Consider the following 26033-nt stretch of genomic DNA (forward strand, 5'->3'; position numbering starts at 1 on the left):
GGTAGGGACTCTCATACTTGAAACCATCATCTGTTGCCTCTCAAATGCATCAGCAAGAAGCTGTATCTTGAGCCGGCGCCGTGGCTCAATAGGCTAATCCTCCACCTTGCGGCGCCGGCACACCGGGTTCTAGTCCCGGTTGGGGCGCCGGATTCTGTCCCGGTTGCCCCTCTTCCAGGCCAGCTCTCTGCTATGGCCAGGGAGTGCAGTGGAGGATGGCCCAGGTGCTTGGGCCCTGCACCCCATGGGAGACCAGGAAAAGCACCTGGCTCCTGGCTCCTGCCAGGATCAGCGCGGTTCGCCGGCTGCAGCGGCGGCCATTGGAGGGTGAACCAACGGCAAAAGGAAGACCTTTCTCTCTCTCTCTCTCTCTCACTGTCCACTCTGCCTGTCAAAAAAAAAAAAAAAAAAAAAAAAAAACTGTATCTGAAGTGGACTGGTCGGGACTTGAACCAGGTATTCTGATATTAGAAGCAGGTGCTGTGGCTCATTTGGCTAATCCTCCGCCTGCGGCGCCAGCACCCCGGGTTCTAGTCCCAGTTGGGGGGCCGGATTCTGTCCTGGTTGCTCCTCTTCCAGTCCAGCTCTCTGCTGTGGCCCGAGAAGGCAGTGGAGGATGGCCCAAGTGCTTGGGCCCCTGTACCCACGTGGGAGACCAGGAAGAAGCTTCTGGCTCCTGGCTTCAGATTGGCACAGCGCCAGCCGTAGTGGCCATTTGGAGGGCGAACCAACAGAAAGAAGACCTTTCTCTCTGTCTCTCTCTCTCTAACTCTGCCTGTCAAAAAAAGGGGAAAAAAAGCAGACATCCCTAACATAATTTAAAAAAATTATTCATATGAAATTTCTCTCCTACAGGAAATTTGCTACCATGTAAAGAATGCCTACTATATTCAAGACTGGTATTTAGCCTAATGGTAAAGTTGCTCATATCCCATATTGAAATATGTGGGTTTGGTTACTTACCCCAACTCCTAAGTCTAGCTTGCTGTGAATGCACATCCTGGCAAGGTGGGGGCAGTGGTGATAGTTCAAGTAGTTGAGTTCCTTGGGCCAGCTAGGGAGACTTGATTTTAGTTCCTGTCTCTGAGCTTCATTTCTGGTCCAGCCCCCACAATGGTAGGTATTTGGAGAGTGAACCAGTGAATGGGAGCTTGTTCTTTTTCTGTCTTAACTCTAAAATAATTGAAGAAATTTTTTCAAAAAGAATGCCTGTATTCTTTCCAGATTTTCCAATAGTCATCCTTAAGCCACATTTTTTGCTTCAAAATATTTGAAAGGCACAGTTAGAGAGAGAGAGGGAGAGACAGCAAGATCTTCCATCAGCAGGTTCACTGAGCTGGCCCATCCTGAAGCCAGAAGCGTAGAACTGCATCCAGGTCTCCACCCAAGCACTCAGAGCATCTTTGGCTGCTTTCCTAGATTCATTAGCAGGCAGCTGAATTGGAAGTGGAGCAGCTGGAACTTGAACTGTGGATGCTGGCATCACAAACGATATCTTAACCCATGGTACCACAATGCCAGCCCCAGAATTTAACCAATTTATCCTGTCTTTCCTCGGTATATATGCTTAAGGTATATGCAGGGGTATAATTTTTGCCATACCATTATAAATGCTATTCCGATTTTACCTGTTGTTCCAGTAGTGTCTTTTTTAGACTGACATAGTCCAGGATTATTATGGCATTGTTACCATGTTGCATTAGCTTCCAGGTGGAATAGTTCTTCAGTTTTACTGTCTATGATCTTGACCTATTGAACATTTCTCAGAAAAGCTTAAGCTTGCCATTATTACCACCAATTCTATTCATCTTAAGCAGGTTTTATTGTAGCTTCCCTTACCCATATTTGTAGATTTGTGACAAAAAGCTAGCTCCCATTATTCTCAGTACATTTACTCATTGTCTCAATTGACCTATAAGAACTATTTTTAGCAACACCAACCAAGTCCTGCCCTGCTCTTCTCATCACATAGGCTTCAGTGAACCAGCTGAGCATCCCCTGATTCTTGGTCCTGACCAGTGAGTGTGGGTACAAGAACACATGAACAATGCACCAACAGTTAAGTAGGCCATCGTGTACCAGTAGATCCACAAAAACAAGGAACTAATTCCTTTTTTTGGGCTGCATTGATTTCGTTAAATCAGTGGGTTAATTGGAGTTCATTTATTAAGTCTATTATTGATGACCTTTAAGCTGTGGAAAATATATAATTTTCATTTATAAGCCCAGTATGTAAAACATTCAAGTTTGTGAGACTTTATGTTCTGCATATCTATAAATGGTATCTATAAGCTTACAAGTATGAAGGACTGCAAACTTTCTGGGAAAGTGGAATTAAGTGATAAATTTCTTTCATTTTAGAAATTTGAAATCTTTATGTACTTTTCTCAATAGCATTTTATTAACTTTTTGAAGACCATTCATTAGCATAGATTTTTAAGATTTTTGCTGTCAATATAAACTTAAAAGTTCATTCTCCTTGAACTTTAAAAATTTTATTTATTTAAAAGGCAGAGCCAGGAAGGTCTTCAGTCCACTGGTTCTCTCTACAAATAGCTGTAACAACCAGAGCTGGGCCAGGCTGAAGACAGTAGCCAGGAGCTTCATCCAGGTTTCCCATATGGGTGGCACTTGCCCAAGCACCTGGGTCATTTACTGCTGCTTTCCCAGATGCCTTACCTGGGAGCTGGATTGAAAGTGGAGTAGCTGGGACCCGAACTAGTGTTCATACGGGATGCCAGTGTCACGCAGTGGCTTAACCCACTGCACCACAATGCCAGCCCCTTGATTATTTTGAAGTGTGCGTATATATGCTTTAGGTCCCAAATGTGTAACAGTTTATACAATAAAAATTTTAAAAAATCAGTACCAAAATAGGAAAACAGCATGAGATACACACTTAACAGTGTGAAGAATAGAACATATCATAAGTATTTCTCAGATATCTTTGTTACATGCTTGAAACACTATCCCATGTAAAGTTATTTTTTTATTTTGCATAGGTTTAAATATAGAACTATAATCATTTCAGCCACTATCAGAAGTAACCCCATTCGAGACCAGGAGAAGCATCTGGCTCCTGGCTTCGGATCGGCACGGTGCGCCGGCCACAGCGCACCGGCCATAGCAGCCATTGGAGGGTGAACCAACAGAAAAGGAAGACCTTTGTCTCTGTCTCTCTAACTGTCCACTCCATCTGTCAAAAAAAAAAAAAAAAAGTAATCCCATTCTCCAGTAGCAAAAGTTGTGGAAGAAATTACTATTAGAATCTAAATTAAATTTTATCTCTTTGAAAACGAAATGATTTTTTTTATAATAGGTATAGCAGAGTTTTTTTATTTTATATTTTTAGATTTATTTATTTGAGAGGCAGAGTTACAGAGAGAGAGACAGAGGTCTTCCATCTGCTTATTTACTCCCCAAATGGTTGCAATGGTTGTAGCTGAGGTGATCTGAAGCCAGGAGGCAGGAGCTTCTTCTGGGTCTTCCATGCGGCACAGGGACCCAAGCATTCGGACTGTCTCCTGCTGCTTTCCCAGGCACACCAGCAGGGACCTGGATCAGAAGTGCAGCCTCTGGGAATTGAACCAGTGCTCACATGGGATGCTGGTATCATCAGTGGAGCTCAACCTGCTGTGCCTCGATGCTCGCCCAATCCTTTGTATTTCTATGGTGTTGTGATAGCTCCTTTTTCATCTCTGATTTTGTGACTTTGAGGCTTCTTGTTTTTTCTTAGCCTAGCCAAAGTTTAGCTATTGATTATGTTTGCCTTTTTGAAAAACGTTTTCATTTCATTAGTTGTTGGATTTTTTTAAGCTTTGTTTTATTTAGTTCTGATCTAATTTTTATCATTTATTTCCTTCTATTTGAGTTCTGTTTGTTCTTGTTTGTTCTAGGACTTCGAAATGTATTGTTGGGTAGTTTGAATTTTTTTCTGATTTTTAATGTGGATATAAACTTCCTTTGTTACTTTATAAATTTCCCTTGTAGTACTGCTTTTGCTATATGCCGTAAGTTATGCTATGTAGTATTTCCATTTTCATTGGTTTCAACGATTTTTAACTATTGACTTTTTTTTTTAAGGGAAAGGGTTTATTGGGGGAAACCCGACAGATCAGAGGAAAGGGGCAAAGAAGGAAAAGGAGATGGAGAGTGTAAGAGAGATCAAGAGAGGATGAGAGAGAGACAGAGAGAAATCAGGAGACGGAGAGAAAGAGAGCCACATAACTATTGATTTCAATAATCCATTCTTCATTCATTCATTCTTCATTTCAATAATCTCTTCTCCATACCCTTGCAACATTTGGCTGGTTTTTTTTTCTGATACTATTCTTCCTAATGTGTGTGACTTACTCCAGGCATCACAGCATGGAGAACAGAGCTGGAATAGATAGCTGGGCCATACTCATCTGGCATTTTTATATTTAAAAATAAAGAGGCTGGGGCCAGCACTGTGGTGCAACAGGTTAAAGCCCCAGCCTATGGCTCTAGCATCCAATATGGTCACCACCAGTTTGAGTCCCAGCTGCTCCTCTTCGGATCCAACTCTGCTATGGCATGGGAAGGTGGCCCAAGTGCTTAGACTCTTGTACCTGAATGGGAGACCCGGAGGAAGCTCCTGGCTTCAGATCAGCTCAACCCTGGCCATTGTGGCCATTTGGAGAGAGAACCAGTGGGCACAAGACCTTTCTCTCTGGCTCTACTTCTCTCTGTAACTCTGTCTGTCTTTCAAATAAATAAAATAGATCTTTAAAAAAATACAAATAAAGGGGCTGGTGTTGTGGCACAGCGGGTTAAGCTGTTATGCCAGCATCACATATGGGTGCATGTTTGAATCCTGTCTATTTCATGTCTGATCCAGCTCCCTGCTAATGCGCCCAGGTCCTTGGACCCCTGCACCCATATAGGAGACCTGGACGGAGTTCCAGGCTCCTGTCTTCAGCCTGGTCCAAACCCGACCATTGTGGCCATCTCTGGGAGTGAGTCAGTACTTGGAAGATAATCTTTCTCACTGTCCCTCTCTCTCTCTAACTGGCTTCCAAATAAATAAATTTTAAAATAAATAAGGTGATAGAATTGCATAATCCATCTTGGGGTTGTTAGCCTTAGGCTTATTGTCTAGTCATTTTGCTCCAGTCTGGACTTGTCACATTGTATATCCTGTCTATTTTGCTCCTGTTCCGGAACTTCCTTTGTTTCTTCAGTGTTGGATGTCCTGTTAAGTTGTATTACATTTCTCTTACTTTATTATGGTTTCTAGTTTTGGTTGTACAGCCTTAGTAGCTTTCAGAGAAATAATACATAACAGATAACATAATTTGAAGTTCTCCAACTAGCATTAAGCCTTGCTATACAAATGCAATCCTGTTTTCAATGCAGTACATCCATCCTCAACCTGCCCGTTTACCTCACTCCATCACAGTTCAGAACTCACCTGTGTTAGTCTCTCCAAAGGATAGAAGTCCAGTAGTTTGGTGGTGATGGTGAGGTACTCTGGGAATTCAATTTCACTCTATCCCTTCCCTTTCATCCAAAAATTCAGAGGCATTTGGTACCACCTGATGCTTTTGAAGATTTTCAGAGTAAATTAGTTTAATTTTCAGCTTTCCACACTGCTAGCTAAAAGTCAGTATTTTGGGTTTGCCAGGTCCTTTACTGTAAGTCCCTTTGCTCTCTGACTTCCAAAATTTTGTTGCTGTTGTCTCCTTTTTTGTTCTTTCTGTACCAGTTATTTTGTCTTATTAATTTTAAAGGTATATTTATTTGAAAGGCAGAGTTACAAAGAAAAGGAGACACAGAGAGATTGATCTTCCTTCTGTTGATTCATTCCCCAAATGGCCACAATGGCTGAGGCTGGGCCAGGCCAGGCAAGGAGTCTAGAACTCCACCTGGGTCTCCCTCATGGTTGGCAAGAGCTTAAATGCCTGGGCCATCTTCGCTGCTTCTCCCAGCCACACTAGAATGAAGCTGGATTGGAAGTGGAGCAGCCGGTACTCAAAACCAGTACCCATATGGGATGGCCGTGTCACAGGTAGCTGCTTAACCCACTGCACCACGACACTGGCCCCATATTTTGTCTCATTTAAAAATTATTTTTCCACTGAGATTTGGGGAGAACAAAATGTGATAACATGTATTCATTCTAGTATCTCAATATAGAGCACCAATTACTGATTTTATTGACTTGGATCCTGAACTTCCTCCTGACCCACTTCATGAACTGAAAGTGTCAAATTGTTTTAGTTTGACACCTAATACAGCAGTTTGTGATCCTTAGGTTCACTTGAATCATGGTTCTTTTTGTCATTATTGGGAAAGTTAATTAATTTCAACTAGAACTTAAATATTTTAGATAAGGGCATCATTTAATACAAATGAAGGGCTTAACTAGCCATTTTATTTTTGCCAATTACTATCAGCTGCCTTCACCTGGAAAAAATGATGCTGTTATTAGTTATGATTCCTGTCATTTTTTTAGTATCTTTTTGATGTAAAGATCTAAATATTCCTTGAACTCCTGTGGACTTTTCTCATTACAGACTCTTAAGGCTGAGCTTTGAAATAGAGAACAATCAATTCTCTGATTCCTGCCAAGAGCAATTCTTGGGAAATGATTAAGGGTCAGCATGGCATATTAACGTTGTTGATCTAAAACAAAGCTATTAATTTTCATCCTTTACTCAATGCTCAATCAGTGTTCTTAAGTTAATAATGTCAGCTTTTTGAAATGAGATGAAAATTTTTATATCTTTCATGAAATATAGTTTAAATTGATTTTTAGCAAATAGCATTTGAGTATCCATTGCTTAGGGCAGTGCTGACTACATGCTAATAATAATAAAATTAATAATACATCTCTGTATTTGGGCACTTCAAGGATGATCTGGGCATGAAAATTGGTATTACGCAGTGTGTAGCATACTCGTTCTCTGTTAAACTATCACAGATGCAGTGCCTTAAACAACTCAAGTGTGCAAAGGTACTTCAAAATTTTCATGGCAAAAAGTATTTATTTTAGTTCAAAAATTTGAAATTCAGGCATAGTGTTTTCATAATACGTGTTTTCCCTGAACGTTTTAATGGTACTTCATATACGAAAGTTTAAATTTTTGGGGCAGCGCTGTGGCTCACTTGGTTAATCCTCCACCTTTGGCGCCGGCATCCCATATGGACTCCGGTTCTAGTCCCGGCTGCTCCTCTTCCACTCCAGCTCTCTGCTGTGGCCCTGCAGGGCAGTGGAGGATGGCCCAAGTGCTTGGGCCCCTGCACCCAAATGGGAGACCAGGAAGAAGCACCTGGCTCCTGGCTTCGGCGCAGCGCCGGCTATAGCGTCCATTTTTGGGGTGAACCAATGGAAGAAAGACCTTTCTCTCCTCTCTCTCTCTCTCTCTCACATTGTCTAACTCTACCTGTCAAATAAAAAAAAGGTCAAATTTTTGACTGAAATAAACATCTTTTAATTCCATTTTCCATCACTTCTTGGCCTTTTGGCTAAGATCATGTGTAATTCCATTTTCTGTAAACCTTGTAGTTCTGTAGGTCCTAAATCTGAAACACACTCTGCTACAGTCCAGGTGTCTGGAGGCTTTAGGGGAGAAGCTGTTTCCAGCTCTTTGGGGTTGTTGGTGGAATTCAGTTCCTCAAACCTATGGGCATCCGTATTTTTCCTTATGGGTGTAAACTGAGGACTGTTCCCAACTTCTAGATTTTCACTATCAGCCCTCTCCCACATGTTGGGTCAGTGAGCATGCTGACTGTTGGCTACCTCTGCAAATAAATTTGTTTTGGCTGTATAAAAAAAAAAAAATTCACGATTCTGTTTCATCTCTGACCTTAGCCAGGATGATTCACACATTTTAGGGATGCATGTCTGATATCCCCTTATTATAATTATAAAGGAGCGTCTCCACACCTTAAGGTTGATAACACTGATGATATCTACAAAGTCCATTTTGCAATCTGAGATCCTGGAGATTAAGATTGGACGTGTAGTCTATGGGAGACCATCATGCAATTTGTTTTGTTACTAAAAAAAAAAAAAAAAAAACCTTTGAAACTGGCAGCTTGACTCAAGATAAAAACATCCTCTTAAAATGAATGTATGTTCTGTCATTTGCTTAAAAATGTTAAAGGAAGACTGCAGAAATACCAGCTTTTAATAGGATTCCTTCTCTCACAAAATTTGGTTATTTTATTTTTGGTTTCATCTTTTCTAATCTTTGGTTAAAACTCTTCAGAAAAACAAAGATTTTACTTTTATCTTTTGTAAATATTGACTGTGTCTACACCCAAAGTGACAGCATTGCTGCAATGGGGCAGATATATTTCTTTTACTAATCTTAGATGCTAGCAAAGTTATGTAAATAGAAAGCAAATTAAAAGAGAGATACTGAATAGTTTAAAAGGCAAATGTTGCCTTTCCTTCCTATCTCTTCCCTAGAAACTTCAGGAAATGATCCTAAGACAGACTGGCAATACTGTCTACAGTCTTTTATCATGCTCCAAAAAGCAGTCGATTATCTTGGAAGGGCTTCAAAAGCAATTAAGAAAATCCCTTATGTCAAGTTACATTTCAGACAGGACAAATTAGATGTATGGGGAAATGTCCTGATAAAGTACTTGAGAAATAATGAATCTGTGTACAATTTGTAATTGCTCCTGCAAAAAATTTACAACATAAAAGGGCCTGTTAACCTGAGAGTGGAAGCTCAGTGATGGATTTTTTTTTTCATTACAAATGCAAATGCCTTATGAAATTGAGCCCAGGGCATTTTTAAATGTCCAAAATGTAATTCAAAACATTGTTTATTACATTTCTGTCTCAGCTCCTCACTGTATCACAAGCTGCTTTTGTACATGCTGATATTTCAGCCAGCAGTTCTGCCATGAAAAATGGCTGGTTTGGCTAGCTAATGCAGAGCCTGTCCTGAAGGGCAGCTCTGTGCCAGAATGAGGAGTCAGGGTTGGCACAAATGCCACAAAAGGGTTGTGATGGGTGACGACTGGAAAGACATTTTAGTTAAGTGTTCCAGAAATTGTTGCATTTGGTTTCTGCTTTATGCATTAAAGATAGACAGATGCTCTTCAGTCTGCATTACCCCATCCCTGCAACTACAGAACGATGCAGGCTGTGATAATGAATTGGTAGGGGCAGGGGTTGGTGGGTTGGGTACTGGAGGCTAGGGATATTCAGTCAGGAAAAGGTATTATCTAGACAGAATACTTTCATCACAGTGCTGGGAAATTCAAATGCAATTTCCTTCCCTTATGAACTGCTATTCCCCTCTGAGTACAATGATTTCAACTCTTCCAAACGATTTGGATTTTATCCTCAATTTCCTAACTTGAAATATGGGTCTTCCCATTTCTAATTTTTCCCCCATGATAAACATTAGCAAGTAGGAACTTATTATAGGATTATTATACAGTATTTATAGAGCACTGTTTATTTGAGACTGTTTCTTAAATATGAACAGTTTCCAAATAACCTTGGGCTCATTTTTCATCTTGATCCAAATCCCATGGAAGCAAACCAATCATGAAGCTCTCTGAAAAGTCATTGGGAGCCCCAGGCTCAGAACCCAGCTGAGCAGCATGAACTATTAGGCCCAAAGCTGCTGGAAGCTTTGAGTAACTGAACCACGGGGACTGATGCTCATTTAGGAATCAAAGTTGTTGCTTTGTTTCCTGAAGCCTTTGCCTGAGCTGAGAGAGTGGAATAATCCCACATAGGAGTTCAAGTTGTATAGACTTTATTTTATATACAATTCCTTTTGGGATGGTTCAAACAAAATGATGTCTTTTCTGTTTAAAGAGTAGTAAACAACAGCAACAAGCCAGTAAAAATAACAAACTTCAGCGTATTCCAATCCACAGGACGACTCTGATTTCTGTTTGTCTTCATTAATGTTCTTTTCCTGTTTCATTCATCCATGCTCTCTCAGGAAGCTTTTCCTCACTCCCATCCTCCTAGTTAGGTAGACAAGAACGTCCCATTTATTTCTCTCATCATGATCTACCTTCATCTGATTTACAACTAGATCATATTTCTCTGCCTCCCATCAAAGTATATTTTTTCTTGTTTATCTCCAGAATCACCATTTGAAATAATACCAGTGAGCACTAAGTACATTTCTAAGCACTTGAATAAATCCTTTTACATTAATATGACTCACTGGATAGTGTTAACCCAGTTTACAAGTGGAGAAACCTGAAGTAAAGTGATGATAATTAAGTCTCCCAGCTGGCAAGCGTAGCATTAGGATGGAAGCCCAGGTGAGCTGGCTCCGGAGCCCACACTCTCAGCCACAGCTTTGCGCTGGCCCTCACAGGAGAGAGAACATCAACTTTCTGGTCGGAGAGACCTGAGTTTGAGCACAGATCATGACACCGACTCACAAGCAGCTTGGATGTTTGCCCTTGGGTAGGTAACTTCTCTGCACTTTAGTTTCCTCAGTAGTAAAATGGTGGTATTTGTGGGAAGAAAACGGAAGTAACTCCATAAAAGCTCTCAGCTGTAGTAGGCACTTTGTAAAGTTTAAGGTGTTCGCTTAAGCTTTTCTCTCGTTAGGTGTTCTCTCTGGAACTATAATTTGTGAATGATTTGTGTGTGTTGATCGGGAAGGTGGCTTAGTATACTGCCTCTCGGGTAATTTCAGGCATCATAACTTCTCAAGGTGGTAGACTTTTCTTTTTTAAAAGATCTATTTATTTGAAAGGCAGAGAGAGAAAGGGAGAGGCCCTCTTATCCGCTGGTTCACTCCCCAAATGGCCGCACCGGCCGGAGCTGCGCCGATCAGAAGCCTGGAGCCAGGAGCCTCTTCCGGGTCTCCCACGCAGGTTTAGGGGCCCAGGGACTTGGACCGTAGCAGAGAGTGGGATTGGAAGTGGAGCTGCTGGGAAACCAGTGCCCATATGGGATGCCGGCACTGAAGGCAGCAGCTTTACTCGGTTTGCCTACAGCACTGGCCCCCTGGTAGACTTTTTTTTTTTGACAGGCAGAGTTAGACAGTGAGAGAGAGACAGACAGAGAGAAAGGTCTTTCTTCTGTTGGTTCATCCCCCAAATGGCTGTTATGGCTGGCGTGCTGCCCCGAACCGAAGCCAGGAGCCAGGTGCTTCCTCCTGGTCTCCCATGCAGGTGCAGGGCCCAAGGACTTGGGCCATCCTCCACTGCACTCCCGGGCCACAGCAGAGAGCTGGACTGGAAGAGGAGCAACCGGGACAGAATCCAGTGCCTCAACTGGGACTAGAACCCAGGGTGCTGGTGCCGCAGGCGGAGGATTAGCCAAGTGAGCTGCGGCACCGGCCCCCTGATAGACTTTTCAACAATGTAATTCTCGTGGGTAAGACACGGTCTCTGAAACTACCAAGTCACATGTGTGGCTGTATTTAGTTTTTATCTGAAACTTTTAAAAAATATATTTCACTTATTTGTGCTCATTGATAAGATCTTCAGGAAATGTTTTGAGTGAAGCAATGGAGTGGAGCAACAACCACCTGCTCATGGGTTTTATAATATTGTTAAGAGTTGGTGGGCTGGTCTGGTGTTGCAAAGATGTCAATGACCCATGGCAAACACTTCAGCAGCAGTCCGATCCTTCCTGGCCATGGGGCCAGCTGTTTCTAACTGCTCACCATGTGGTGGGAAGTTTGCTTTCCAAACTCTATCTTTTCTGAGAACCACATGGGCTATTAATTTTATAAAAGACAAATACAGCTGCAGATGGCTGTGGGTTGCAGGATAAACATGATAAGTTACCCACTTTCTGGGTACAAAATCGAAAGTTTTATCTTTTCTGTTACATTTAACGCAACAGCGGCTATAATGGCAAACAACTGCTAAGTTTCAGTTACACCTATCTATGAGATAAGGTTATGAAATCGTTGTTAAATTGTGTTTAAGTGCATCCTCAATCGAGCTCTCACATTATTTGTTTTTATTTGTATGAGAGACAGAGCAAGACAAAGAAAACTCCTATCTGCTGGTTTCATTCTCCAGATGCCCACAATAGTTGAGAATAGGCAGGGCTAAAGTTAGGAGCTAGGAAATCAATGGAGGTCTTTCACTGGGTTGCAGAAACCCACTTACCTAAGCCATCACAGCTGCCTCCTAGGGTCTGCATTAGCAGGAAGCTGGAATTAGGAGATGGAGCCAGATATCAAACCCAGGTATGCCAAATTGGGATGCAGGCGTGTTAATTGCTAAGCTAAAGGCCTGCTCCATATGCTTTTGACAACATATAAATCTCAGTATGTTGATTCATAGACATAGTGTCTTCTATGTGTAATATCCTGTGGATGTGGAACTATCAAGATCCGATGGCAGGAGCCAGGTACTTATCCTGGTCTCCCATGGGGTGCGGGGCCCAAGCACTTGGGCCATCCTCCACTGCACTCCCTGGCCACAGCAGAGAGCTGGCCTGGAAGAGGGGCAACCGGGACAGAATCCGGCGCCCCGACCGGGATTAGAACCCGGTGTGCCGGCACCGCAAGGCGGAGGATTAGCCTAGTGAGCCGCGGCGCCGGCCCCATTCACATTTGAAACTGAATTTGAAACCTTCTTCACTCTAATTTTTTTTCTTACAATGTTATTTTGTTGTGGTAGGAACACTCAAAATCTAAACTCCAAACAAATTTGAGTATACAATACAGTATAGTTAATTATAAGGACAATATTGTACCACAGATCCCTCTAACTTACTCCTTGTGTAACTGAAGCTTTGTCAGTGGATCAGCACTCGCATTTCCCTCTCCTTCTAGCCCGTGGAAAATATCACTCTTGTTTGAGTTAGACAATTTTAGGTAACTCATATAAGTGCAATCATGCAGATTTTTCCTTCTGTGACTGGTTTATTTCATATAATGTAATATCTTCTAGGTTCATTCATCTTGCATATGGCAAGATTTCTTTTTTTAAAGGCTGAGTAATATCTTGTATGTGTGTACTACATTTTCTTTATCCATTAATCTCTCAATGGACATTTAGGTTGTTTCCACAACTTGACTATTGTGAATAGTGTTGCAGTGAATATGGCAGTGCTAATATCTAAGATTGTGATTTCTTTTGAATACTAAGAAGAGAGATTGTTAGATCATATGTGGTTTTATTTTTAGATTTTTTTGAGGAATCTCTCTACTGTTTCTCATAAGGGTTGCACTGTTTTACATTCACAATAATAATGTACAGTGGTTTCGACTTCTCCCCATCCTCACCAAAGTGTTTTTTGTATTAATCATCCTAACATGTATGATGTGATGTCATTTTCATTTACCTGATGATTAAGTCATTTATATGTCTTCTTTAGATAATTTTTAAAAAAATTTATTTAGGGGCAGATTCTGTGGTATAGTGGCTAAAGCTCCGCCTGCAGTACTGGCATCCCATATGGGTGGCGATTTAAGTCCGGTCTGCTCCACTTCTGCTCCAGCTCTCTGATATGACCTGGGAAAGCAGTAGAAGATGACCCACATGCTTGGGCCGCTGCACTCGAATGGGAGACCCGGAAGAAGCTCCTGGCTCCTGGCTTCGGATCAGCCCTGCTCCACCCACTGCAGCCATTTGGGGAATGAACCAGCAGATTCTCTCTCTTCTCTGTCTCTCTGTGTGTATGTACCTTTGCCTCTGCCTCCCTGTAACTCCCTGCCTTTCAAAAAAAAATAAATTTTGTTAGATTTTTTTTTTTTTTTTATTTGAAGGCAGAGGGAGGGAAAGAAAGAGAGATCTTTCCATCTGCTAGTGCGTTCTCCAAAGGGCTGCATTGGCCTGGGCTGGGCAAGGCTGAAGCAGGAGCCAGGAGCTTCATCCAGGTCTCCCATATTTGTGCAGGGGCCCAAGGACTTGGGCCATCCTCTGCTACTTTCCCACGCACATTAGAAGGGAGCCAGATCAAAAGTGCACCAGCCAGGATTTGAACCAGTGCTCATATTGGTAGCCAACACTGCAGGCAGTGGCTTAGCCCTCTGTGCCAGAGCATCAGCCCCTAGAGAAATTGATTTTTTAGCTTATTGCTAATGAGGTTACTTAAATATTTTTTAAAATTTATTTTTTTGAGAGACAAACAAAGACTGAGCTCCCATCCGTTGGTTTACTCCCCAGATACCTGCAACAGCCGGTACCAGGCCAGGCCTAAGCTAGGAGCTAGAATTGCAATCAAGGTGTCCCACAAGAGTGGAGAGAATCCACTTGCTGGAAAGCATCACGCCTGCCTCCCAGGGTCCGTATTAACATAAAGCTGAGTCAGGAGTCAAAGCTGTGCATCAAACTTAGAAGATTTTTTAAAAAGATTTATTTATTTATTTGAAAGAGTTACACAGAGACAGAGAGGGGGAGACAGAGAGGGGGAGACAGAGAGGGGGAGACAGAGAGGGGGAGATGGGGCAGGGGGAGAGGGGGCAGGGGGAAAGGGGGAGAGGGGGAGAGAGGGAGAGAGAGTGACAGAGAGAGACAGGTCTTCCATCGATGGTTCACTCCCCAAATGGCTGCAATGTCTGGAGCTGTGCCGATCCAAAGCCAGGAGCCAGGAGCTTCTTCTGGGTCTCCCAAGCGGGTGCAGGGGCCCAAGGACTTGGGCCATCTTCTACTGCTTTCCCAGGCCACAGCAGAGAGCTGGATTGGAAATGGAGCAGCCGGGTCTTGCACTGGCGCCCATATGGGATGCTAGCGCTTCAGGCCAGGGCATTAACCCACTGCACCACAGCGCCGGCCCCCAAACTTAGAAATGATATGGGACATGGACATCTTAACCACCAGTCTAAATAGCCTTCTCAGGTTGTTTGACTTTTGCTCTTGAGTTGTAGGGATTCTTAATGTATTTTGGTAATTAGCTTCTAACTGGTAGATGGTTTGCAAATACTTTCTCCCATTTAAAATTTACCATGTTTCCAAAGATTACAAAATTGCTTTAGAGAAGATTTGAGAAAGAATATTTGTGATTTGGCTACAGGTTAAGTTATAGTAATATTTTCTAATTTTTTTATGTGTGGCTTATAAGCACACAGCAGAAATTGATAATTATATGGTACAGGAGAGCATGCCAATTAACTTCATTATGGACATCCTCTAAAAATAATTAACATTTGACAGACATGTGATCAAATAAACCAGATAATGGAGGCATTTTTCCAATGGGATATATTCTTGGTTTAAGCCTTTGATGAACTGTTTTTCTATATCGAAGTAGTTTAAATTTAAGGGAAAGCAAACAGTAGGGCATATTAAAATATCCATTAACTAAACATCCTGAAAGGGTATAAAATGCCTCCAGCTGCCAAAAAACAATTAGGCTGCAAATATGCCTTTGGTTACCTAACCACACATTCCCTAAACATTTAGTTCTAATTAATTTTCTTCATTACACAACAATGCCTTTCCTAATTACACTAGAGAAATTCTATAAACCTACTAGCTATTCAAAGTCTTTATTGCTCAAATTATTCTGGTAGGTCCCTATTATAAGCAAATCCTCACTCTGTAATTTATACATACCTCATCTCAATGGACATGAGCTGCTTAGGAAACCCTGACAGCCAGGCAGACTAATTCTGTATGTGACCATATTCCTAATCAGTAATTTTAGTGAGATGGAACATCGTGGATGAATAATTTAAATCATATCAAGGTAAAGGTGACAAGGACAAACTGAAGAAGCATGTAGCATCTGAATTATTACACATGTTGCCAAGGTTTGTGATCCTTGGGTCAGCAATACAGGCTGACTCAAAGGAATACAATTCTGGTGCTTTCACTGAATTCATAGTGCAGAGGGTAAGCAGTGGCAGTTTTTAGGTACAAGAAATGATATACAGAGTACTGTGGTTCACATAGGGTATGGTTTCTCAACTCATGCGGGTGGATGAATCCCAAAGTCTTGACTATACAGAAAGGCTGGAAACAGTCCAATTGTAGTGTCAGGAAGGTGATCCTAGTGGGAGGTCCATGGATCATCAGGGGGCATGCTTGAAAGAAAGTAGGTTATGTGAGCCTGAGTTGGGCCCAGCTGCTCTCTTTGCTTCCTGACGCACCCTGTGACTTATCTGTTTGTGTTCTGCTGCTGCCATCCTCTAGCCTCACCAGAGAGTAAAACTAATGGCATCTCTCTGATCTTGAACTGTGAACCTTGAAAACTGTGAGCCACAACAAAACTCCTTCAGTTATAAGTAACTCAGGTACTTAGATACAGTGATGAAAAGTTGACTAATATGACAAATGTAAGAATGTAGAAGACTGAATGGATTATAGAATGACAAATTTTGGGTCCGGCACTGTGGTGTCGTAGGTTAAGCCTCCACTTGTGGCACCAGCATCCTGTATGAGCACCAGTTCAAGTTCTGGCTGCTCCACTTCCAATCCAGCTCCCTGCTAATGTCCTGGGAAAGCAGTGGAAGATGACCCAAGTGTTTGAGCCCCTGTACCTGTGTGGAAGACCTGGTAGAAGTTCCTGGTTCCTGGCTTTGGATAGGCACAGCTCCAGCCGTTGCAGCCTATTAGGCCGATCTACCCAGTGGATGGAAGACCTAGCTCCCTCTCCCTCTCCCTCTCCCTCTCCCTCTCCCTCTCTCTCTCTCTCTCTCTCTCTCTCTCTCTCTGCCCCCCTTCTCTCTCTGTGTAACTGTGACTTTGAAATCTTTTTTTAAAAAAAAAAAAGAAGAAAAATCTGTCAAAGTTGTTATTGTTCCTTACAGAAGTTTCAGATGTCTTTTTTTTTTTTTTTAAGATGTATTTATTTATTTGGAAGGCAGAGTTACAGAGAGGGAGGGCGGGAGAGAGAGAGAGAGAGAGGTCTTCATCCTCTAGTTCACTCCCCAAATGGCCACAATGGTTAGAACTGTGCTGATCTGGAGCCAGGAGCTTCTTCTGGATCTCCCATGTGGGTGCAGGGGCCTGAGCAGTTACGCCATCTTCTACTGTTTTCTCAGGTCAGAGGAGGGAGCTGGGTAGGGAGTAGAGCAGCTGGGATTTGAAACCCATATGGGATGCTGGCCCTGCAGGCGGTGGCCTTACCTGCTATGCCACAGCACCAGCCCCTCAGATGTCTTTACAGATGAGTTTATACTTAACTAGAAATTTGGATTTCAAAAGGTCAATAAAAACCTGATACTTCTCAAAAGTAAATTTTAGAGTGATTTCCGGGTCATTTTTAAGAGTTTGGAAGCACGAGAGTCTTTGGCTTTGCAAAGGAAGTTCTTTTCTGTTAGTGCCAAAGAAAAAAATCTCCATGATTCCTTGTGTATTTCTAAGAATCGTTGCTAAACATCCTTGATGATTTTCAGTTTTTGTAATTGAAAACCATGAAAACTGAAAGAGAACAATAATGATATCTGGGTTTGACTTGTGTAGTCCCAGATGACACTGGAATATTTTCATTCCACGTTTATTAGTGATCGGAGGAAATTAGACTCTTAAATAACCAGTTCCTCAAAGTAAAGTCAGAATGAAGTGAACTATCCAGTGTTAGGAATATACTCATACTGACGGGTCATCAAAGAAGGAGGTACCTTTCTCTGAAGGGAGGAGAGAACTTCCACTTTGACCATGGCCTTGTCTAAATATGATCAGAGTCAGTGAACTCAGGGGGCTTCCATAGCCTTGGCAGCTCATGACAAGAGCCTAGGGTGATTACTGATGCCATAAACAGGAGTGTCAATTTGTTAAGTCAACAACAGGAGTCACTGTGCACTTACCCCTCATGTAGGATCTCTGTCCTTAATGTGCTGTACATTGAGATTTAATGCTATAACTAGTACTCAAACAGTATTTTTCACTTTATGTTTCTGTGTTGGGAGCAAACTGTTGAAATCTTTACTTAATGTATGCTAAACTGATCTTCTGTATATAAAGAGAATCGAAAATGAATCTTGATGTGAATGGAAGGGGAGAGGGAGTAGGAAAAGGGAGGGTTGCGGGTGGGAGGGACGTTATGGGGGGGAAGCCATTGTAGTCCATAAGCTGTACTTTGGAAGTTTATATTCATTAAATAAAAGTTAAAAAAAAGGAATATACTCATACTGGAGGAAAATGTTCTTTCAGCCTTTTCTTGGCGGAAAGGGAGTTACGGAATGCAAGCTTAAAACTTGGGAAGTTTGACCACTGTAGAATCTATTTCCTTAGTGTGCCAGGCTGCATTTTTGTGGGTTTAAAAAAAAAAATATTGGGTCAGTTCTGAGGGACTCTGTGTGATATATTTATTAGAAGAAGTTTTTCCCAAGAGTGAAAACCTTTCTAGATTTGACCCTTTAAATGATAAGAAGGCAAAGAATTAAACTGAATTGAGAAGTGATGACAGCCTTCCACCTGTCCATCTGGTTTGACATGGGATGCATGGTCCTTGGTCAGTAGCTTGTTGATACTTTCTAATCTCAGAAATGTCCAGAATTAAGCCTGGAGGGTTTCCACAGAATAGTGTGATTCTTTCAGAAAACTTCATTCTGTGGGTAAAGCAGAAATACATTTATTAATAAGCGAACCACCTTTTCCTTAATTTTAATCCCCAACCAAGCTAAATTCATGTTTCTGAACTCTGCATTTAATGCATATCTAATGACCAATTTTGTCAAAGATTTATGTTGTCTTTGTACTCTTTAAGAAACTTCTTCAAATATATATAAATATATATATATACACACACACATTTAACTGCCCCATTCTTTCCATATCTAACCTTTCAGTCTTTGTAAGGGAACAGTTATGCTCTCTTGGGACTTAACTACTGCTGTCAGTGACATCAGACCTGTTTGTTCAAATGTACAACTGTGTCTGGATGCCTACAGTTGAACATTGATGCTACTTGGTTTTTGATCCTTTAGTTTTCAGATAAAACTAGAATTATTAGAATGGAAAAATTTATTTTTTCTCTAAGAAAAAACCGACAAGTATTAGATATACTATAGAGAAGAAGGGAAATTTTTAAAAAGCAAACCACACACACACACATACGCACGCACGCCAGAATAAAACCTCACAGTATTACCATGAAGAAATAATCATTGTTAACAACTGTTCTTATTTGTATCCAGTCTTTATTTTTAATAATGATACTGATAGTGTTCACCATATGCTAAATACTTTTCAATTATTGAGACAGTTTTTGCCATCTTAATTTTTTTTAAAAGATTTGTTTATTTGTTTGAAAGGCAGGATTACAGAGATGCAGAGACAGAGACAGAAAGAGAGGTCTTCCATCCACTGGTTCACTCTGCAAATGACCACAACGTCCAGAACTGGCTAGATCCGAAGGCAGGAGCCAGGAGCTTTTTCTAGGTCTCCCACGTGGGTGCAGGGGCACAAGGTCTTAGGCCATCTTCCACTGCTTTCCCTTACCATAGCAGAGACCTAGATCAGAAGTGGAGCAGGCTGACGCTGCGGCTCACTAGGCTAATCCTCCGCCTAGCGGCGCCGGCACACCGGGTTCTAGTCCTGGTCGGGGCACTGGATTCTTTCCCGGTTGCCCCTCTTCCAGGCCAGCTCTCTGCTGTGGCCAGGGAGTGCAGTGGAGGATGGCCCAAGTACTTGGGCCCTGCACCCCATGGGAGACCAGGAGAAGTACCTGGCTCCTGCCATCGGATCAGTGCGGTGCGCCTGCCGCAGCGTGCCGGCCGTGGCGGCCATTGGAGGGTGAACCAACAGCAAAGGAAGACCTTTCTCTCTCTCTCTCTCTCTCTCTCTCACTGTCCACTCTGCCTGTCAAAAAAAAAAAAAAAAAAAAAAGGTGGAGCAGCAGTGTCAAACCGGCACTCACATGGGATGCCTGCACTGCAGGAGGTGGGTTTACCCACTGTGCCACAGCACAGGCCCCTTTATGTTAAATACAGATCAGAGGATAACATAATTAAGATACTCACATATCTACACATAATCAACAGGCACCTACATAAACATGCATAAAATTGGATTGCTTTATATTTGTTTATACTTTATTTTGCTCAACATGCTATGGTAAATGTCCATGAATACAATTAATCTTTGGAAATTTGCTAAGACATACTAATTAAATTAACACCTCAGGATGCAATGTCTGAATAGCCTTTGTCTTGACTGTTGAACAGCTTTTTTTTCTTTTCATACAATTTGTTGAACTCTTAGTATAGAGTTAATCACATGTGTATAAAGTTAATTGAAAATAGTTCTTAGTAAAAACAAAGAATGGGAATAGGAGGGGAAGGAAGAAGGGTGGGAGGGCAGGTACAGTGGGAAGAATCATTATATTCCTAAAGTTGTATTTATGAAATGCATGAAGTCTGTAGTGCTTAAGTAAAAGGTTTCTGCGGGGAAAAAATACTGTTAAAGTCTGAAAGTACCACAATGTATTTTGTGTCTCTTCTGTTATTGGCCTTATAAGTTGTGGCTCTTCCTAATTTTTTACTGTTGCTTTCAGCACAGTATAAGATAAATGTTCTATGAAATCGAAACCAAAATGTCTGTTTTCTAAGGCTTGCGTATTTCCAAAAGGGTGTGAACAATTTTTTGGCTTACTGGGGATTATCTCTTAAAATAGTGTTATAAACAAGAATTTAAATAGGAGAACTTGTAGCAAGAGGGAAAAGGCATTAAAACAACTCTAAAGGGCTAAAAAGTCATGTCAGAATCTTACTTATTTCATACCACATCCCTCTCTCTTATTCCTATCAATTCTGTATATATCTATTTGGGGAGTAGGTAATTTTTTATCTTAATGAAATTATGAACTTTCAAAATATTTGCAAAAAAATACTAAGAACTCTTTTACTAAAAAATGTGTGAAAATTGCCCCAGTTTTCATAACTTATGTGTCTTTTTTTTTCACAGTACCTTAAGAAGTCTGAGTTTATTTCCATAAACCTTTTTTTAAACTGTTATTTAGTAAATATAAATTTCCAAAGTATAGCTTATGGATTACAATGGTTTTTTTGCCCCCCCCATAACTTCCCTCCCACCCGCACCCCTCCCATCTCCTGCTCCCTCTCCCATTCCATTCACATCAAGATTCATCTTCAATTATCTTTATATACAGAACATCGATTTAATATATATTAAGTAAAGATTTCATCAGTTTGCACCCACACATAACACAAAGTGTAAAATACTGTTTCAGTATTAGTTATAGCATTAATTTACATTGGATAACACATTAAGGACAGAGATCCTACATGAGGAGTAACTACACAGTGACCCCTGTTGTTGACTTAACAATTTGACACTCTTGTTTATGGTGTCAGTAATCTCCCTAGGCTCTAGTCATGAGTTGCCAAGGCTATGGAAGCCTTTTGAGTTCGCTGACTCCGATCTTATTTAGACAAGGCCATAGTCAAAGTGGAAGTTCTCTCCTCCTTCAGAGAAAGGTACCTCCTTCTTTGATGGCCTGTTCTTTCTACTGGTATCTCCCTCGCAGAGATCTTTCATTTAGGGTGGTTTGTTTGTTTGTTTGTTTGTTTGTTTTTTGCCAGAGTGTCTTGGCTTTCCATGCCTAAAATACTCTCATGGGCTCTTCAGCCATATCTGAATGCCTTAAGGGCTAATTCTGAGGCCAGAGTGCTGTTTAGGACATCTGCCATTTTATGAGTCTGCTGTGTATCTCGCTTCCCATGTTGGATCGTTCTCTCACTTTTTGATTCTATCAGCTGGTATTAGCAGACACTAGTCTTGTTTGTGTGATCCCTTTGACTCTTAATCCTATCATTATGATCAATTGTGAACAGAAATTGATCACTTGGACTAGTGAGATGGCATTGGTACATGCTACCTTGTGGGATTGTATTGGAATCCCCTGGCACATTTCTAACTCCACCATTTGGGGCAAGTCCGATTGAGCATGTCCCAAATTGTACATCTCCTCCCTCTCTTATTCCCACTCTTATCACTTTTCAGTTATATTTAAACACCTAAGAATAATTGTGTGTTAATTACAGAGTTCAACCAATAGTATTAACTAGAACAAAAAAATACTAAAAGGGATAAAGTATTAAATTGTACATCAACAGTCAGGACAAGGGCTGATCAAGTCACTGTTTCTCCTGATGCACTTAAGAGTAAGTCATAGACTTCACTGAGAACAAAGTAATTCTTGTAATACAATGATCAACATCAAGAAATTCAATATAAATATAACATCCCCACTTAAACTATAGTCTAATCAAATTTAGACAAGTCTTCCAATAATATTCTTTAGGGTTATTATTATTAATCTTTTGGCTTAAGATCCAGTTAAGGGGCTGGCACTGTTGCACAGCAGGTTAACGCCCTGGCCTGAAGTTCCGGCATCCCATATAGGTGCCGATTCAAGTCTTAGCTGCTCCACTTCCAGTCCAGCTCTCTGCTATGGCCTGGGAAAGCAGTAGAAGATGGCCAAAGTGCTTGGACCCCTACACCCACATGGGAGACCTGGAAGAAGCTCCTGGCTCCTGGCTTCAGATCGGCACAGTTCCAGATGTTGCGGCCAATTGGAGAGTGAACCATCGGATGGAAGACCTTTCTCTCTCTCTCTCTCTCTGCATCTCCTCTCTCTGTGTAACTCTGACTTTCAAATAAATAAATCTTTAAAAAAAGCAAGCAAACAAAAACGATCCAATTAAGATCTTGTGTTGCATTTAGTTGTCATCTATGAAGTCTCTATTTTTTCATCAGCTACTGTTTTTATCTTTCTAGGTATCAGTATTATTTAAGAATATAGGATCTTTGTCCTTAGTGTGCTGTACATTGAGATTTAATGCTATAACTAGTATTCAAACAGTATTTTTCACTTTATGTTTCTGTGTGGGAGCAAACTGTTGAAACCTTTACTTAATGTATGCTAAACTGATCTTCTGTATATAAAGAGAATTGAAAATGAATCTTGATGTGAATGGAAGGGGAGGGTTGCGGGTGGGAGGGACGTTATGGGGGGGAAGCCATTGTAGTCCATAAGCTGTACTTTGGAAGTTTATATTCATTAAATAAAAGTTTTTAAAAGAATATAGGCCCAATTCCTGTGTAGAATGTCCCTCTGACTTTATCCAAAAAAGGCTTCTTCACAATTAGTTTTAGGTCACACATTTTGGGCAGAATACCAAGTCATACTTGTCTTGTCCTTTTCAGTGCATGTTGGGATAGCCATGATATTTATTTGTTCCATTATTGGTGGTGTTAACTTTGATCCCATAGTTAAGGTTAAGGGATGTCTGCCAAATTTCTCCATGGTAAAGTCATTATTTTTCCCTGTGTAATTGATAATTTGCTGGCAGTGTTTTGAGATTATATAAATATGTAAATTACCTTATTTCTTCTTGGCCTTTTGCCCACAGTATTGTCATCTCATATTATTTCAATGGGTTCTGAATGTTGATTTTTCTAATTCCATGGTTTACCTGCTTTATTAGTTGGCGTTCTACCACCAGATGAGCTTTTTGTTTTATTCAATGACTTGTATCTATTACTGTCACTGTTTTAATTTGATCAGCCCATGTTGGGCTGGGTTCTCTTTTTTTTATTTTTATTTTTTTTTCATTTTCAACAATTTTTAAAGTATCTCCATCCTTTCTGGCACAAGATGTTCCAGGTTCATCTTGTATCAGTCATTTGTCCAAGGAACTTTGATTCCTTTTACTAGGTGATGGCATTTATATATAGGATGTTTTCAGTAAATTCTTCACTGCTGAATAAATTTTATTGGGGGCTGGCACGGTGGCATAGGGGTAAAGCTGCTACCTGCAGTGCTGTCATCCCATATGGGCACAGTTCGAGTCCCAGCTGCTCCACTTCTGATCCAGCTCTCTGCTGTGGCCTGGGAAAGCAGTAGAAGATGGCCCAAGTCCTTGGGCCCCCGCACCTGCATGGAAGACCTGGAAAAAGCTCCTGGCTCCTGGCTTCAGATCAGTGCAGCTCTGGCCATTGTGGCCATGTGGGAAGTGAACCAGTGGATAGAAGACATCTCTCTCTCTTTTTCTCTCTCTGCCTCTCTGTAACTCTGCTTTTTTTTTTTTTTTTTTTTTTTTTTTTTTTTTTTGACAGGCAGAGTGGACAGTGAGAGAGAGACAGAGAGAGAAAGGTCTTCCTTTTGCCGCTGGTTCACCCTCCAATGGCCGCCGCTGCAGCCGGCGCACCGCGCTGATCCTGGCAGGAGCCAGGAGCCAGGTGCTTTTCCTGGTCTCCCATGGGGTGCAGGGCCCAAGCACCTGGGCCATCCTCCACTGCACTCCCTGGCCATAGCAGAGAGCTGGCCTGGAAGAGGGGCAACCGGGACAGAATCCGGCGCCCCAACCGGGACTAGAACCCGGTGTGCCGGCGCCGCAAGGTGGAGGATTAGCCTATTGAGCCACGGCGCCGGCCCTGTAACTCTGCTTTTCAAATAAATAAATAAATCTTTAAAAATTTTATTGTTCTCAGTTTATGTTGTGGCAAAAAGTGAGACCTTCAGTATTTTTTATTCATTGTGCTTTTTGTTTGGGCCCTTTCCAATTGGAAATTTCTGTTCTTTTGTTCTGAAAAATAATTTAAAAACATTTTTAGTTTTCTCTTGATTAGATTTCTAATTTTCTTATCTTCACTTTGTTTTCCATTTTTTTGTATTTTATCTCTCATGTTTGGGAGGTTCCCTCAACTTTGTTTTTCAATCCTGCTGTTCAGATTTTTATTCTTGCTACCATTTTTTTTTTTCAAATATTTGTTTGAGAGGCAAAGTTACACAGAGAGAGAGACACAGAAAGAGCTCTTCTTCCATCCGCTGGTTGGATTGGGCTAAATGACCATAATGGCTGCTGGGCTGATTTGAAGCCAGGTGCAAGGACCTACTGCCAGGTGTCCCACATGGGAACAGGGGCCCAAAAACTTGGGCTATCTTCCAATGCTTTCCCTGTCCATAAGCAGAGAGCTGTATTGGAAGAAGAGCAGCCAGGACTCAAACCGGTGCTCATATGGGATGCCGGCACCACAGGTGAAGGCTTACCCTATTAGACCACAGCGCTGGTCCCACTATCATGTTTTTAAAGGACTTATTAAGGTTAAATTTAAAAGTGTCCTATATTTGTTTCATAGTTAAACAGTGCTTTTTTTTTTTCTTTTTTTTTCTTATGGGATGCCCACAACACAGTGAGCAGCACCGACCCCCTATCGATTTCTTTCTTGCTTTCTGTCTGTCTGTCTGTCTTTCAAGGTTTGTTTATTTATTTGAAAGCCAGAGTTACAGAAAAATAGAGAGCCAGGACTGGGCAAGGAAGAAGCCAGGAGCTTCTTCTGGGTCTCCCATGTGGTTGGCAGGGCTCAAGGACTTGGGCCATCCTCTGCTGCTTTCCTAGGCCGTTAGCAGGGAGCTGGATTAGAAGTGGAATATTCAGGACTCAAAGCAGCATCCATATGCCATGCCAGCATCACAAGTGGTGACTTTCCTTTGTCACAATGCCAGCCCCTGCAGTTTTCATTTTCTATGTAGTGTTCCTTCATGGTGTGTGTGTGTGTGTTTGCATTTGTGAGCATGGTTTTGGTTTGTATGGTTGCTTGTTTTCTTCTTTGAATGTTATAAGATTTCCTTAAATGAATGGTGATTCTTGACTGCTCATTTAAAAAATTATTGGACTTTATCTTTTAGAGCAGTTTTAAGTTCACAGCAAAATTGAACAGAAGGTACAGAGATTTCCCACACGCCCTTACCTCCACGTACACCCAGGCTTCCCTGCCTCTTGACAGGATTCAGAGTGTTCCATTTGTTACAATTGCTGACCTTACACTGACACATCATTATCACCCAATGTCCTTACTTTCCATTTGATTTCCTCTTGGTATTGTACATTCTACTGGTTTTGACAAATATCTAATGACATATGTCTACCATTAGAGTTTCATAAAGAATGGTTTTGCCACCTTAAAATCCTCTGTGCTGTATCTATCTATCCCTTCCACCCCCTGCCCCTGGCAACCATTGATCTTCTCACCGTCTCCAGGGTTTGCCTTTTCCAGAACGTCATTTAGTTAGAATCATATAAGTCTGCTCATTTTTAAGGACACAGAAATCTAGAAACCAAGTGAAAATGGAGATTGTCAACTGTGAATGTCACAATAGGGTGACTTCAGTTACTACCTCATTAGGGTAT

The 26033-nt window shown here is 41.4% G+C and overlaps 1 long non-coding RNA gene across 1 annotated transcript in view; it reads left to right on the forward strand.

Moving 5' to 3' along the window:
* Nucleotides 1–633: 633 nt before the first annotated feature.
* The window catches only part of LOC149126139 (uncharacterized), a 28903-nt gene continuing 3503 nt past the window's right edge, over nt 634–26033 (forward strand). Inside the window, exon 1 of the long non-coding RNA XR_016235467.1 lies at nt 634–10423. This is a non-coding gene — a long non-coding RNA (uncharacterized LOC149126139). The remainder of the gene's footprint in view (nt 10424–26033) is intronic.

This window comes from Oryctolagus cuniculus, chromosome 6 (genome assembly GCF_051225735.1).
Source record: "Oryctolagus cuniculus isolate XC-2025 breed Fujian yellow rabbit chromosome 6, ASM5122573v1, whole genome shotgun sequence".
Classification (NCBI taxonomy): Eukaryota; Metazoa; Chordata; class Mammalia; order Lagomorpha; family Leporidae; genus Oryctolagus; species Oryctolagus cuniculus.